The sequence below is a fragment of the Somniosus microcephalus genome, unplaced genomic scaffold (assembly GCF_052327205.1).
Source record: "Somniosus microcephalus isolate GS21.2 unplaced genomic scaffold, FLI_Smic_1.0 unresolved_chr1, whole genome shotgun sequence".
NCBI classification, from domain to species: domain Eukaryota; kingdom Metazoa; phylum Chordata; class Chondrichthyes; order Squaliformes; family Somniosidae; genus Somniosus; species Somniosus microcephalus.
Genome location: NW_028225179.1, coordinates 101,872,658 through 101,889,869, shown reverse-complemented (window position 1 = coordinate 101,889,869; position 17,212 = coordinate 101,872,658).

Sequence of the window (17,212 nt, the reverse complement as noted above, 5' to 3'; positions counted from 1 at the left end):
TGAAAGGCAATATTTTTGTTTGGGAAAGGGAGGAAAGTTATTTTAAGAAATGCTGAGGTAAGTTTTAAAGTTTATTTTTGTTTTTTAAAACGGGTTTTCAGTACTGTAGGTAGAAGGAGCAATTGTGGCTATTTGAATTGAATTTGCTGTGTTTATTAAATGTGAAAATGACTCCAACATTTTTAAGAAAGAAACTTTTCATCAGTAATATATTCTTTTAAGTAATTATGTATGTATGTCTGTATATATTCCTTTGCATATATGTATGTATATATATATTCCTTTACTTATGTGTATGAATGTATGTATTTAATCATGACTTTCAGAGAAAGTAACGTATTGGAAAATCATAATTAAATACATACATTCATACACATAAGTAAAGGAATATATACATACATACATATACGTAAAGGAATATATATGGACATACATACATAATTACTTCAAAGAATATATTACTGATGAAAAGTTTCTTTCTTATAAATGTTGGAAATGTTACATTACTCATTTTAGAACAGTCATTTTCACATTTAATAAACACAGCAAATTCAATTCACACAGCCACAATTGCTCCTTCTAACTACAGTACAGAAAACCCGTTTAAAAAAAAAAATTAACTTTAAAACTTACCTCAGCATTTCTTAAAATAACTTTCCTCCCTTTCCCAAACAAAAATATTGCCTTTCAGAAGCTCCACGATAAAATATATCTTCCTCCGCAACCTCTGGAGCAACTTTACACATGCTTTTATCATGTGTAAGTTGTAAGGACTTAACCTCACTGAATCCATGAATGAAATCGACGAAGTTCACTGCGCACGCGCTGCCTGTGCAGTCGCACGCGCTGTGCCTCTGAACCCCTTCGTTCAGAGGAAAGGAAACGCCGGTTTTCCCTGCATGCGCTGTGCATGCTGAAAACCGGCATTTCCTCAGGCCAGACGCGTGAGTACCCCAACCATACTCACGCGTTTGGAACGGAATTACTGGGCCATTATGTCCGTGTGTAATTGAGACACGGACTGCAGGAGTTGGTTATAACAGGTCTTTACTGAGTGGAGACAAACTGGAACTAACTATGCAAAGTTACTACACAGGCTTATATACAGGGGTGGTCACTACTGGTACTGCAGTATACAGGGGCTACAGAATATAGTTCCTTCTGCAAAGTACATACACTACAATTCCTCCCCTTTTAGCTAAATAGTACATAACCTTCGATAATAATTAAATAACATATTTACAATTACAGTTGTCATATACATTAGCTGAAGTTAAGCAATTATAAGTTCAGTCTTTGAGGAGGCTTCCTGATTCTGTCTGGATAACGCCTCTTTGGGGTATCAGGTTTTTCTGGCAGAGTTAATTCGGAATCAATGCCGTTGTTGGGTTCGTCTGCTTCCAATATTCCCGATTCTGAGGTAGATGCAATTGTTACTTCGGTTTCATCACCAGGTGTATCAGATCGTGGTGTGGAATTGACGTTTTCCAGTGACTCTAGAATCTGGTCAGCATGGCGTCTTACATTGCTCTCTCCAACGTCCACGGTATACATTAGAGGTCCTTGCCATGTACAGATCGTTCCTGGCTGCCATTTCTCTGCGCGGTAGTCCCGGGCCAAAACTGGTTGGCCTGTCTTAAAAGTCCTGGTCGGCCTTTCATTCATATTCTGAAACTGTCTGTTCTCCACATCTCTTCTGATGTTTGGCTTAACCAAATCCAAGCGGCATCCTAGTCTTCGATTGAAGAACATCATGGCTGGAGTTTGGTTGGTAACCGCATGTGTCGCATTCTGGTAGGCAAACAAGAAGTTATCCACCTTGTGTTGTAGGGATATGTCTTCATTACACATTGCCTTGATAGCCTTCTTGAATGTTTGAACGAACCTCTCAGCCAGTCCATTGGTGGCTGGATGATATGGGGCGGATTTGTAATGCTTAACACCATTGATCTTTAAGAACCTCCGGAACTCTTCAGACACAAACTGTGGTCCATTGTCGGAGCAAATCTGTTCAGGTAGCCCATTGCTGGCGAATATGGTTCGTAAGACTGTGATAGTTTATTCTGTGGTGGTTGAGGACATTTTTATTACCTCTGGCCACTTTGAATGTGCATCCACCGCAATTAAAATCATCGAGTCCATAAATGGACCAGCAAAATCAATGTGCACACTTTTGCCATGGAGATGAGGGCCATTCCCATGGATGTAGAGGGGCTTGTGATGGGGCGTTTTGGACCTTCTGGCATCCTGTACAGCTCTTGGTCATCTCTTCGATTTCTCTATCAATTCCCGGCCACGACACAAACGCTCTGGCTAAGTTCTTCATTTTTACCCCTCCCAGATGACCCTCATAAAGCTCATTGAGCACTCTATCCTTCAATTTGGGTGGAATTACTACTCTGGATCCACACATCAAGGTTCCTCTGCACACTGAGAGCTGTTCTCTTCTCAGCGAGAATGCTGGCAACATTGGTTCGCCATGTGCTGCCCAACCCTTCACCGTTAAATCATAGAACCAGGAGAGTATCGGATCATTTCGTGTTTCCTTTTCTATGTTTGCATTTGTCACAGGTAGACATTCGACTATGGCCGAGTGGAATATCTCCACTGGATCCACTGCAGGTGCCTCTTCCACCGTCGGCAACGGTAGGCGCGACAATCCATCAGCATTCCCATGCTGTTTAGTTCCTTTATACTCGATGTCATATTGGTGTGCCCCTAGGAAAAGGGACCACCTCTGTAGCCGTTTTGCTGGCATTATCGGGATGCCCTTCTGAGGGTTGAAAATGGAGACAAGAGGTTGATGATCAGTTAGTAGAGTAAATTTCTGACCATGCAGGTAGTGATTGAACTTCTTCACCCCCCACACCAGGCTGAGGGCCTCTCTGTCAATCTGGGTGTAGTTACGCTCGGCTGAAGTTAACGAGCGTGACGCAATATCTATCAGCCTCTCTGAACCGTCAAGGAATTTATGTGACAGTACCGCTCCAATGCTGTAGCAGACGCATCACACGCCAATCTTATCGGTAGTGATGGGTTGTAGTGAGCCATCACTTCTCTTGAAGTGATTAGGTTTTTCTCTTCTGAAAGGCCCGCTTACATTCATCGCTCCATTTCCATGCCACTCCAGTTTGCAGTAGGGCGTTCTGTGGGTGCAGAATTGTGGACAAATTCGGCAAAAACTTATGGTAGTAATTCACCAATCCGAGGAATGACCTCAGTTGCGACACATTTTCAGGCGCTGGAGCCTTAACTACCACTTCAATTTGTCAGGGAACTTATGTAACCCCTCTTCATCAATCACGTGGCCACAGTACGATATCTGTTTATTAAAAAACTCGCACTTGGGGCGGTTGGCTCGTAGCCCATGTTCCCTTAGTCTAATGAGCACCTGTTCTAGGTTGGCCAGGTGTTCACTGTCATCTTCACCTGTCACTAGGATGTCATCCAAGTAACACTGAGTCCCCGGAATCCCTTGCAGGACTTGTTCCATCACTCTTTGCCATATCGCCGGAGCTGATGCTACTCCGAATACCAGTCGGTTATACTGGTAAAGCCCTTTGTGAGTGTTTATCGTGAGATACTTCCTAGAGGATTCTTCAACCTCCATCTGCAAATATGCTTGTGCTAGGTCAATTTTTGTAAAACGCTTCCCTCCAGATAGTGAGGCGGAAATATTTTCTATCCTCGGGAGAGGATATTGTACTGTGTGAAGGACTGGGTTCATCATCACCTTGAAGTCCCCACAGATGCGAACCTTCCTTGGCTCCTCAGACTTATTGTTTAACGTTTTCTTCATGACAGGAATGATGGGTGTCGCCCACTCGCTCCAGTCTACCTTAGATAACACGCCTGCATTGTCCAGATTCTCCAGCTCTGCCTCGACGGCTGGGCGAATTGAATATGGTACCGGTGTTGCTTTGAAAAACTTGGGAATTGCATTTTCTTCTATTTTTATCGAGGCGGTTACGCCTTTAAGAGTTCCCACTTCTTGTTGAAATACCTCTTTGGTGTTAGCTAAGATTTTTGACAATTGTCCAGGTGTGACATCATCATCCTTTTTACCAGCCACCGTCAGTGCCTGAATGGAGTGCCAGTCTAAACTTATCTTTCTGATCTATTCACGTCGAAATAACGGTGGTCCACCATCCTGCAGTATGTGCAGGTACAATTTCTGTATTTCCTTGCCGTTGTATTCCACAGGCTCCCTTATTTTTCCTCTGGGGTATACCTTTTGCCCCGTCTACGTCTTCAAGACAATGGATGTCTCTCTCAAGGGTATGTTTGAGAATAGCCACTCGTAGTCTCGTTGATTCATGACGGTCAGGGCTGATCATGTATCCAATTCCATTTTGAATTGTGACCCTGCTATCATGAGGGTGACCCAAATGGTTCGGTGATCCTCTTTTGTGACTACGTTGTGAAGTTTGAGACAGCTTAGTCTCTTGTTCCCGGATTCACTATCGCTCATCTGGTCTTTGGAACTACTGTCCATCATCTTTTGTACTTTCCTGTACTGTTCCTTAGTAGCCTTTTTGTTGTCGTTAGTCTTCTACCCAGACCTGCAAACTCATGCAATGTGTCCCATCTTTCTGCATTGCCTGCATATTTTGTCCTTGGACCAGCAGTCCTTCTGGTCGTGGGTTGTTCTGCCGCAGCGATAACATTTTTCAAATCCCCATGTCATTTCGTGGGTGCCATATTCCTGTGGCTTTTGCTGTATTTCCGCAGCTCCCCTTGCTGCTGCTTCGTACGATACTGCCACACTTAAAGCCTTATCTAGCGTCAGCTCTTTCTCTGAGAGTAACCTCTTCTGGGTTCCTTCACTCAGGAGTCCACAGACAAATTTGTCCCGTAGGGTATCTGCCAGTCCTGCTCCGAACTGGCAGTGCTTTGATAGCTTGTGTAGTTCCGTAAGGTAATCAGCATTGCTCTCATCTTTATGCTGATTTCTCCTGTGGAATTTAAATCTTTCTGCTATCAGCAGCGGTGTAGGATTTAGGTGTTCCTGTAGGATATCAACAATTTCATTAAAACTCTTCGCCATCGGTTTGGCTGGAGTAATCAGGTTCCGCAATAGGCCGTATGTTCTTGCGCCCATTAAGTTTAGGAGTACCGATGCCATTTTCTCATCGGCTACTTCATTTGCCTCGCAATATACTTTGACTCTTTCCACATACGTGGTCCAGTCTTCTATTGCATTATCGAAGGCAGTGATATTGCCAGTCTTCGGCATCTTGGAAATCTAAGATTGCACCTCCCACACTTTGCCTTCTTCCCTGATTTAATAAAATGGTGCCTGCCACGCTTTGCCTTCTTCCCCGATTTAACAAAATGGCGCCTCCCGCGCTTTCCGTCTTCTCCACTGCTGCTAGCACTGTTGCTGGCATTTTATGCCTTGATGGCGACGCCCTATGGTCTTTGCGCACTTCCCCCCCGCGCTGCTGCTAATGCCGCTCTCCGCGGTTCCCGTGGCAAACGGCAGCTCCTCGCAGCTTTCTGCACTTCTAATTTCATTTATTTCCCTGTCGTTGGAGCAACCCTGTGTTACACTTTCCTCCCTCTTCTCGGGTCTGTACGTTGCCCGGCTTCGTAGCACCGGCCGCGCCCTGTGTGCTCCACCCTCTCTCTTTCTCTCCTCTTCGAACCAACGCTGCTCGGCCCCGTTGAAAAGCCACCCGATCGAGCTCTAGCCCGCCGCAGCCCAGGAAGGATCAGTGTACTACCTGCCACCAGCCCGATTAGCTGGAACACCATCGACAGGATAACCAAGCCCCGCTCTCGACAGCCTCTCCTGCAAATTTTTCACTCCGATGAATCAGAGGCGGTTGCCCCACGGTCGACGCCCGTATTTGCTGATCGTTTTTTTTTTCCTTTCTTTCTTCTGGCCTCGGCCTCTGACAACTTCGCTTCAGGGATGGATCCCCATGAGGTGGTGCAGACTGTAGGTAAGTTCGGATCTGCTCATCGCCAGTATTATGTCCGTGTGTAATTGAGACACGGACTGCAGGAGTTGGTTATAACAGGTCTTTACTGAGTGGAGACAAACTGGAACTAACTATGCAAAGTTACTACACAGGCTTATATACAGGGGTGGTCACGACAGGCACTGCAGTATACAGGGGCTGCAGAATATAGATCCTTCTGCAAAGTACATACTCTACAATATCACCGGTACATTCCCTCTGTAAATATCAGCATTACAGCACTAATATCACTGGCACAGTCACTGTGTATATATCAGAATTACAGAACAGATATCACAGTTACAGTCATGTGGAAATATCAGAATTACAGCTACGATATAACAGGTACAGTAATTGTGTAAATATCAGATTATCAGCACTGATATCACAGGTACAGTCAGTGACTGAATATCAGGTCTACAGCGCTGATTTCATAAGTGCAATCACTGTGTGAATATCAGAAGTGCAGCACCAAAAGCAGAGGTACAGTCACTGTACAAATAGCACATTTAAAGCAACGATTTCACAGACAAAGTCAGCGTGTAAATATTAGAATTACAGCACCGATATCAGAAGCACATTCAGTGTATACATACGATAATTACAGCACTGATATCACAGCTATAGTCACTGTTGAAATTTCCGAATTAGAGCAGGGTTGTCACAGTTACAGTCAGAGTCGAATTATCAAAATTCCAGCAGCGATATCTCAGGTAAAGTCAGTGTGTAAATATGAGATTAACAGTACTGATATCACAGGTACCCTCAGTATCTGAATATCAGAATTACAGAGCTGATTTCACACGTACAATCAATCAGTGAATATCAGAATTACAACACCAATAACATAGGTACAGTCAGCGTGTGAATATGAGCATTACAGCACTAATATCACAGGTACAGTTAGTGTGTAAATATCAGCATTACAGCACTGATATTGCAGTTACAGTCACTGTGTAAATATCAGAGTTACAGCACGGACATTGTACTGGCCTTGCTAGATGTGCTCCTATCTAGTTATCCAGCAAGTTAAACACTTATTCAAAATAATTCTTCGTGAAGCCATTTGCTGTTTGAAGCCTTTACTTGAACAAATTTGTGAAACCGTAAACAAAGATAAAGTATGTTTTGTACATAAACTGAGAACTATACATTCGATATTACATAAGATATAAACATATTTACAACAGTAGAATAGACTAATTGTATAACTAACTAACATTTGGACTAACTTCTGTAGCTATCAAACATTAATCTTTTATAAACATATTATTGTCAAAATACTACTCTGACAACATTGCTATTATGCTAACAAACAAAGATACTCACAGAAATTGCGCTTGGCCTAACATATGAAATCATATTACATTGGATTGTGAAACCCTTATGGAATCCTCCATTACTGCCAGGTTCTTCCTGGAATTCGACTTCCTGGGATTCTACTTCCTGCGTTACACAGGAAGAAAGGTACACAGGTCAAATGACCTCTCACAGGAAGAAAGGAACAAAGGTCAAATGACCTCACACAGGAAGAAAGGAACAAATGTCAAATGACCTGTGTTTCATACAAACACACTGCTAACACAATAACCACCACCAGAGGGTGCTACTGCATGTAAAATGTCCATAATGTCCACATAATGTCCAGAACACTCCCTGTCTGTGGTCATTAACGACTCCACATAGTCTGAACTTTACTTGTCACTGGAGTCCTCTGGTGACAAAAGAAGAACCACCTCAGAGACAGTCTGTCAGTGTGGATGATAGGATGCAGCTTCCGTAGGCTGCTGTGAGGGGGTAGGTTGCGTTCTGCTATGCACAGTTCCAATCTGGGTATGGTGAGGTCTGGCTGGGGTGCCAACTTGCCCCTATCAAAGACGAAGCCGAATTTGCTTTGTCCATCTTGAGTAGTGACCTTCAGATAAGCCATACTTGTAATGGCCTTAGTGGATGCGTCTGCAAAGACACAAAGCTCTTTGAATTGGGCATTTAAGGGAGAGAAAGTCGAATAGCAGTGAGGTATTCGTATCTCCTGTAAGTCTTGGAGTGAGACTCTCCATCTGTCCCGCTCTGCTTCCATCTATTCAGGGAGTGGAGAATCCCACTCTTCAGCGCATGTGGAGAGTTCCCTGAGGAGCAGCCTGCCCTGTATGGTGACAGGGGCTAAGAAGCCGAGAGGGTCGTGTAGGCTGTTGACTGCAGAGAGCACTCCTCTACGTGTGACGGGTTTCTTGACGTCTAAGACTTGGAACATGAACGTGTCTGTTGCTATGTTCCACGACACCCCTAGGCTACGCTGTAGGGGGAGGTCATCAGTGAAGAGGTCTACGTCCTTGATGTCCTTAACACGATCTTCAGGGCGGAATGCCTCCATCACTGCTGGTCTGTTAGAGGCTATCTTATGTAGCCTGAGGTTGGATAGCGCAAGTAGTTCCTGGGCTCGTCCGAGGGTACTGATGGCCTCTGCTTCGGTCGGGAATGACTTCAGTGCATCGTCGACATAGAACTCTCATTCGATGAAACCTCTCACATCACTGCCAAAGTCGTCGTCTTCCTTGGCAGCCCTCCTTAGTCCGTATATGGCGACAGCAGGGGATGGGCTATTCCCAAAGACATGGACACGCATTCTGTAGTCCACAATGTCTCTATTGGGGTCATTGTCCCGATAGCACATGAAGCGGAGGAAGTCTCTGTGGTCTTCTTTCACCACGAAGCAATGAAACATGTGCTGGATATCGGCAGTGATGGCGACGGGCTCTTTCCTGAATCTCATGAGCACTCCCAAGAGGCTGTTGTTAAGATCGGGCCCTGTGAGGAGGACGTCGTTGAGAGAGACTCCCTTATATGGTGCACTGGAGTCAAACACCATGCGGATCTGTCTACTGCATGGGGTAAGGTAGCTTGGATGACCATTCTCCAGGATGGAAGTCTTGAGTTTGCTCACCTGAGATGGCTTGTTCTCTAGTGTGCGACGTCCTACAGGGTACACATTAACGAGGCATATCTTGGAGCATGCTCTTGCGCTCACTCCTTCTCCACACACCTCGGTGCACCTGGATGTAATCTCCGGACCAACAGCTCCCTCTCTCTCCCCGCCATGCTCTGAAGCGGGAGGAGGCGACTCTGACTCCCAAGGAGCAGGGCCTGGGTGTAGTGCTGAAACGTGCCGATCACTTTCGCCTTCTGTGCATTTTGCATCTACCTTGCAGTTCTTGGCGAGATGGCTTGTGGAAGAGCAGCACTTGAAACATATAGAGTTCTCTTTAAGATATTGTTTCCGATCTTCCAGGGACATCTCCCTGAAGCCTCTGCACTTCTTTAAAGGATGGGGCTTGTTGTGGATAGGGCATTGTTTGCGCATATCCTCAGGATTCTTCTGAATCTTTGTGTGCTCAGTTGAGGACACTTGCATTTTGTGGACAGATATTGGTGTCTTTCCACGTCTGTCGAACTTGTCTCTTCTGGCAAGTGCTGGGTGTGAGGTGAAGAACTTAAAGCTGGGGTCATTCCTGTCTTTGGGTTCTTTACGGATGAATTTAACGAACGCAGAGAATGGTGGGAATGCCATGTTGCGCTTTAGCTTGAACTCTGATCCAAACGTTATCCACTTCTCCTGCAGGTTAAATGGAAGCTTCTCAATGATGGGACTTACCCCTCTGGAAGTGTCTAAGTACGATAGACCGGGTAGGTAGCCGTCCTGCTTTGCGGCTTCGAGTTCCGACAGCAGATCTCCAAGGTCGCAGAGCTTCTGGGGTTCCTAACTCATCAATCTCGGAAAGTTCTCCAACCTGTCAAGGAGAGCCCTTTCAATGGCTTCGGGTGAGCCATAGCTTTCTTCCAGCCTCGCCCAAGCCTTCTCCAACCCCTCTGGCAGCTGTCCCACATTGGCCGCTTTTATCCTTCAGGCCTGTCCGGCGGACTCTGGGCCGAGCCATTTGATAAGGAGGCCGAGCTCTTCTCCTGCCGACAGGTCTAAGCTCGATATGGTGTCGTGGAAGCAGGACTTCCAAGCCTGATAATTCTCCGGCCTGTCATCAAACTTAATTAACCCCGAAGTCACCAGCTGGGTGCATGCAAGGTATTTGGCGAGGTCGTAGGTGCTGGGACCTGCGCCAGGGTTGCCTTGGCTAGGGGCTCTGTTGGGGGTCTCAAGGAACCGAGAGGGGATTTGCCTCTGAGTTTCTCTACTCGGCGCCCTATTCCTCTGCACCGTGTCTTCCGTTCTGCTGGGGGAGACTCTGCGGCTTGAGGCACGCCGTCTGCTTTGACCTTGATTGGCAACTTGTGGTATGTTGTATGACGTGCTTGCATCTGTAGAGATGTGCGGGCCTTCATCCGTTTCTCCTGTAAACTGTATGTCGGCATGGTCGCTCACATAATCTATGGTGCGCTGTCGTTGACTCTGCCACGAAACGGGAATTAAAGGTTTGTAAGCTGTCTCGGGATCAGCTCCCTCCAAAATTGTCTCGAATACTTGTGTCTCGGCTAATGCAGCATCTATCTCTTTTTGTTGCTGCAGAGCGTCTAATGTGGCTTGGAGGCGGGCCTGTTCAGCCTTGCGTTCAACTTGGTGATGGGCCTGTTCAGCCTGGCGTTCAACTTGGTGACGGGCCTGTTCGGCTTGAAATCGGGCCTGTTCAGCTTGGGAGAGGGCCTGTTCGGCTTGTGATTCAGCTTGGAGACGGGCCTGTTCGGCTTGGAGTCGGGCCTGTTTGGCTTGTGATTCAGCTTGGAGATGGGCCTGCTCGGCTTGGAGTCGGGCCTGTTCGGCTTGTGATTCAACTTGGAGATGGACCTGTCTTACTTTTATTTCTATTTCACTGTTCGCATGCGCAGCTCTGGCTTGAGCTGCCATTAGCTTAGCTCGTGTTCTGGCGATAGTGACGCTTATTCTAGAACCACCTGATGACCGTGAACCAGCTTGCGATCTGACGTAACCGGAGCTTATCGACCGATTGTCACCTTCTACAGTTTCGTCAGCCTGTTTAAGGTCTTATCCTCGCTGCAAAGCATTTTCGTTATTATCTTCTGACATGTTGATGTGAGGTAGTTGTGCTCTACGAGTTTAAGGCTTACACTGGGTTCCTCCTGCTCCGCTCTTCACAGCTAGCCTTATTGCTATCTTTTCACTGATATCTTTTCACTGATTTCCATTCACTGTACTGGCCGTGCTAGACGTGCTCCTATCTAGTTATCCAGCAAGTTAAGCACTTATTCAAAATAATTCTTCGTGAAGCCGTTTGCTGTTTGAAGCCTTTACTTGAACAAATATGTGAAACTTTAAACAAAGATAAAGTATGTTTTGTACATAAACTGAGTACTATACATTCGATATTACATAAGATATAAACATATTTACAACAGTAGAATAGACGAATTGTATAACTAACTAACATTTGGACTAACTTCTGTAACTATCAAATATTAACCTTTTATAAACATATTATTGTCAAAATACTACTCTGACAACATTGCTATTATGCTAACAAACAAAGATACTCACAGATATTGCGCTTGGCCTAACATATGAAATCATATTACATTGGATTGTGAAACCCTTATGGAATCCTCCATTATTGCCAGGTTCTTCCTGGAATTCTCTTTCCTGGGATTCTACTTCCTGGGTTACACAGGAAGAAAGGTACGAAGGTCAAATGACCCCTCACAGGAAGAAAGGAACAAAGGTCAAATGACCTCACACTGGAAGAAAGTAACGAAGGTCAAATGACCTCTGTTTCATACAAACACACTGCTAACACAATAACCACCACCAGAGGGTGCTACTGCATGTAAAATGTCCATAATGTCCTCATAATGTCCAGAACAGATATCACAGGTACAGTCAATCTTTGAATTTCAGAATTACAGCACTGATATCACAGGTGCATTCAGTGTGTAAATATCAGAATTACAGCACCGATATCACAGATACAACAATGTGAGAAGATCAGGATTACAGCACTGATATCACAGGTAAAGTCACTTTCTAAATAGCAGAATTATAGCACTGAGGTGCAGTCAATGTAAATAACAGAATTACTGCACCGATATCACCGGTAGAGTTCATGTGAAAATATCAGACTTACAGCACCGATATCACAGGTACAGTTCATGTGTAAATATCAGACTTACAGCACCGATATCACAGGTACAATGACTGTGTACTTAACAGAATTACTGCACAGATATCACAGGTACAATTCATGTGTAAATATCAGAATTACAGCACCGATATCACAGGTACAATGACTGTGTACTTAACAGAATTGCTGCACCGATATCACAGGTAGAGTCATTGTTAGTATCAGCATTGCAGCACCGATATCACATGTACAGTCACTGTTCAAATATCACATTTCAAGCAATGATTTCACAGACACAGCCAGGGTGTAATTATTAGAATTACTGCACCGATATAACAGTTACAGTCAGAGTATAAATAACAGAATTGCAGCACTGATATCACCGGTACAGTCACTGTGCAAATATCAGAATTTCAGACCTGATATCACAGGTACAGTCAGTGTGTATATATCAGAATTACCGCACTGATGTCACTGTTATGTCCATATGTAATTATAAGACTTACACTGATATAACAGGTAGACAATATATTATTATCAGGATTACAGCACTTTTATTACAGGTACAGTAAGTGTGTAAATATCAGAATTACAGCACTGATATCACAGGTATATTCACTGTGTGAGTATCAGAATTACAGCACAGATAACACAGGTACAGTTAGTGTATAAATATCAGAATTGCGGCATTGATATCACAGGTAGAATCAATGTGTAAATATAAGAATTACAGCACATGATATCACAGGTACTGTCACTGGGTATATATCAGAATTACAGTACTTAAATCACAGGTAGAGTCAGATTGTGAATATTAGAATTACAGTGCTGATGTCACAGCTATATTCACTGTGTTAATATCAGAATTACAGACTGATATCACATGTACAGTTTTTGTGCTTATACCAGAATTACAGAACTGATATCACAGATACATTCAGTGTGTAAATTTCAGAATTACAGCAATGCTATCATAGGTACAGTCAATGTAAATATCAGAATTACTGCACTGATGTTACAGGGACAGTAACTTAGTAAATATCTGAATAACAGCACTGATATCATGGGAACGGTCCCTGTGTAAATATCAGAATTACAGCACTGATATCACAGGCACAGCCAGAGTGTGAATATCAGAATGACAGCATGGATATCACAGGTACAATCACTGGTTTACAGCACTGATATCACAGCTAAAGTCAATGTGTAAATTTCCGAATTACAGCAGTGAAATTATCGGTAATTCCCTCTGTAAATATCACTATACAGCACTGATATGACAGGTACAGTTATTGTGTAATTATCAGAATTGCAGCACCGATATCATAGATACAATCACTGTGTGAATACCAGAATTACAGCAGTGATATCACAGGTAAACTCACTACAAATATCAGAATTACAACACTCATATCATGGGTAAAGTCACTGTATAAATCAGAATTACAGCACTGATATGACAGGTACAAGCAGTGTGTAAATATCAGAATTACAGTACTGTTATCACAGGAAAAGTCACTGTAAAATCAGAATTACAGCACTGATATCACAGGTACAGTCACTGTGTAAATATCAGAAGTACAACACTTATATAACATGTACAGTCACTGTAAATATCAGAATTATATCAGAAATATCACGTGTACAGTCGCTGTGTAAGTATCAGAATTATAGCACTGATATCACAGCTACAGTTAGTTTCTAAATATCGGCATCACAGCATTGATATCGCAGTTACAGACACTCTGTGAATATGATAATTACAGCACTGTTGCCACAGGTACACGCACTGTGTGAATATCCGAATTAAACCCTGATATCGCTTATGCAGTAAGTGTGTATTTATCGGAATTACATCCATGATATCATACGTACAGTCACTGAATAAATATCAACATTACAGGACTGGTATCAGAGTAATGTCAGCGTGTAAATATCAGAAATACAGCAGCGATATCACCGGTACAGACTCTGTATTAATATCTGAATTACAGCACTGATATCGCAGGTAATGTCACTGTGTGAGTATGAGATTTACAACACTCATATCACACGCAAATTCAGTGTGTGAAGATCTGAATTACAAAACACATTTCACAGGTACAGTCACTATTTAAATATCAGAATTACAGCGCTTATATAACAGTTACATTCACGGTGCATTGATCAGAATTGCAGCTCTTATATCACAGGTACATTCAATGTGTGAATATTCGAATTACGGTACTGATATCACAGATATATTAATTTTGTGAATATCAGAATTACAGCAGTGATATCAAATGTACAGTTATTGTGTATATATCAGAATTACATAAATGATAACACAGATACACTCTGGGTAAATTTTTGAATTACAGCAATGCTATCAGAGGTACAGTCAATGTAAATATCAGAATTACAGCACTGATGTTACAGGTAGAGGAACTGTGCAAGTATCTGAATTACAGCACTGATATCATGGGTACAGTCCCCGTGTAAATATCATAATTACAGCACTGATATCACAGGTACAGTCAGTGTGAGAATTTCTTAATTACAACAGTGATATCACTGGTACATTCCCTCTGTAAATATCAGCATTATAGCACTGATATCACAGGTACAGTTATTGTGTAACTACCAGAATTATAGCATAGATATCCCTGGAAAAGTCAATGTGTATATATCAGAACTACAGCACTGATACCACAGATACTGTCAATGTGGAAATATCAGCATTACAGCACTGATCTCTCAGGTTAAGTTATTGTGTAATTATCAGAATTATAACACAGATATTATAGTTACAGCCATTGCGGAAATATCAGATTTACAGCAGCGATAACACAGGCACAGCAACTGTGTAAATATCAGAATTACAGCACTGATATCACAGGTACAGTCGGTGTGTAAATATCAGAATTTTAGCATTGCTATCATTGGTAGAGTCACTGTTTATATATCAGAATTACAGCACTGATATCACAGGTACAATCAGTGCATAAATATCACAATTACAGCAAAGATATATGTACACTCAATGTGTGAATATCAGAATTGCAGCATATACAGGTACAGTCACGGATTGAAATTGAGAATTACAGCACTTAGATCACAGGTACAGTCTGTCAATGAATATTAGAATTATAGCACTGATATCACTGGTGCACTCATTAATTATCAGAATTACAGCACCAATATCATAGATACAGTCACTGTGTGAATATCACAATTACAGCACTGCGATCATAGTTTCTGTCAATGCAAATATCAGAATTATAACACTGATATTACAGCTACAGTCACTTTAAAATGTACAATTACAGCAATGATATCGAAGGTACAGTCACTGTCAATATCAGATTTACAGCACTGATGGCATGTAAAATCAGTGTATAAATTTATGAATAAAAGCACTTATAACACAGGTACAGTCACTGTGTAAATCAGAATTACAAAACTGACATCACGGGTACAGTCACTGTAATTTCAGAATTGCAGCACTCATATCACTGGTACAGTTAATGTGTAAATATCGGAATTTCAGCACTGATATCGCAGGTATATTCACTGTCGTAATATCAGAATTGCAGTACTGACATCGCAGGTACAGTCAGTGTGTAAATATCAAAATAACAGCACTGATTTCACAGGTATAGGCAATGTATTAATATCAGAATTACAGCACTTTTATCACAGGTACAGTCAGTGTGTAAATATCAGAATTACAGCACTGATATCAGGTATATTCACTGTCTGAATATCAGAATTACAATACTTAAGTCACAGGTGCAGTCACTGTGTGAATATTAGAATTACAGCACTGATATCACAGATATATCCAGTGTGTGAATATTTGAAATATAGCACTGATATCACAGGTATTTACAGTGTGTTAATATCAGAATTACAGCACCGATATCACAGATACAGCTTTTGTGTATATATCAGAATTATGGAACTGATGTCACAGATAAATTCAATGATTACTTTTCAGAATTACAGCAATGCCATCAGAGGTACAGTCAATGTAATTATCAGAATTACCGCACTGATATTTTAAGTAGTCACTGTGTACATATCAGAATTAGAGCACTGATATCAGAGGTATAGTTAATGTCTAAATATCGGCATCACAGCATTGATATCGAATTTACAGACACGCTGTGAATATGGTAATTACAGCACTGTTGTCACAGGTACACTCACTGCGTGAATATCAGAATTACAGCCCTGATATCATAAGTCCAGTCATTGGGTAAATATCAGAATTACAGGACTGATATCACGGGTACAGTCACTGTAAATATCAGAATTACATCACTGATATCACGGGTACAGTCACTGTAAATATCAGAATTACATCACTGATATCACGGGTACAGTCACTGTAAATATCAGAATTACAGCACTGATATCACTATTACAATCAGTTTATAAATATCAGAATTACAGCAATGATATTAGAGATACGCTCTCTGAGTGAATACCAGAATTACAGCACCGATATCACAGGTACAATCAGTGTATAAATATCACAATTACAGCAAAGATATGACATGTACACTCAATGTGTGAATATCAGAATTGCAGCAAATACAGGTACAGTCACTGGTTGAAATTGAGAATTACAGCACTTAGATCATAGGTACAGTCTGTCAATGAATATTAGAATTATAGCACTGATATCACTGGTGCACTCAGTAATTATCAGAATTACAGCACCAATATCATAGATACAATCACTGTGTGAATATCACAATTACAGCACTGCGATCACAGTTTCCGTCAATGCAAATATCAGAATTATAACACTGATATTACAGCTACAGTCACTGTAAAATGTATAATTACAGCAATGATATCGAAGGTACAGTCACTGTCAATATCAGATTTACAGCACTGATGGCAGGTAAAATCAATGTATAAATTTATGAATAAAAGCACTGATAACACAGGTACATTCACTGTGTAAACATCAGAATTACAAAACTGACATCACGGGTACAGTCACTGTAATATCAGAATTGCAGCACTCATATCACTGGTACAGTTAATGTGTAAATATCAGAATTTCAGCACTGATATCGCAGGTATATTCACTGTTGTAATATCAGAATTGCAGCACTGACATCGCAGGTACAGTCAGTGTGTAAATATCAAAATAACAGCACTGATTTC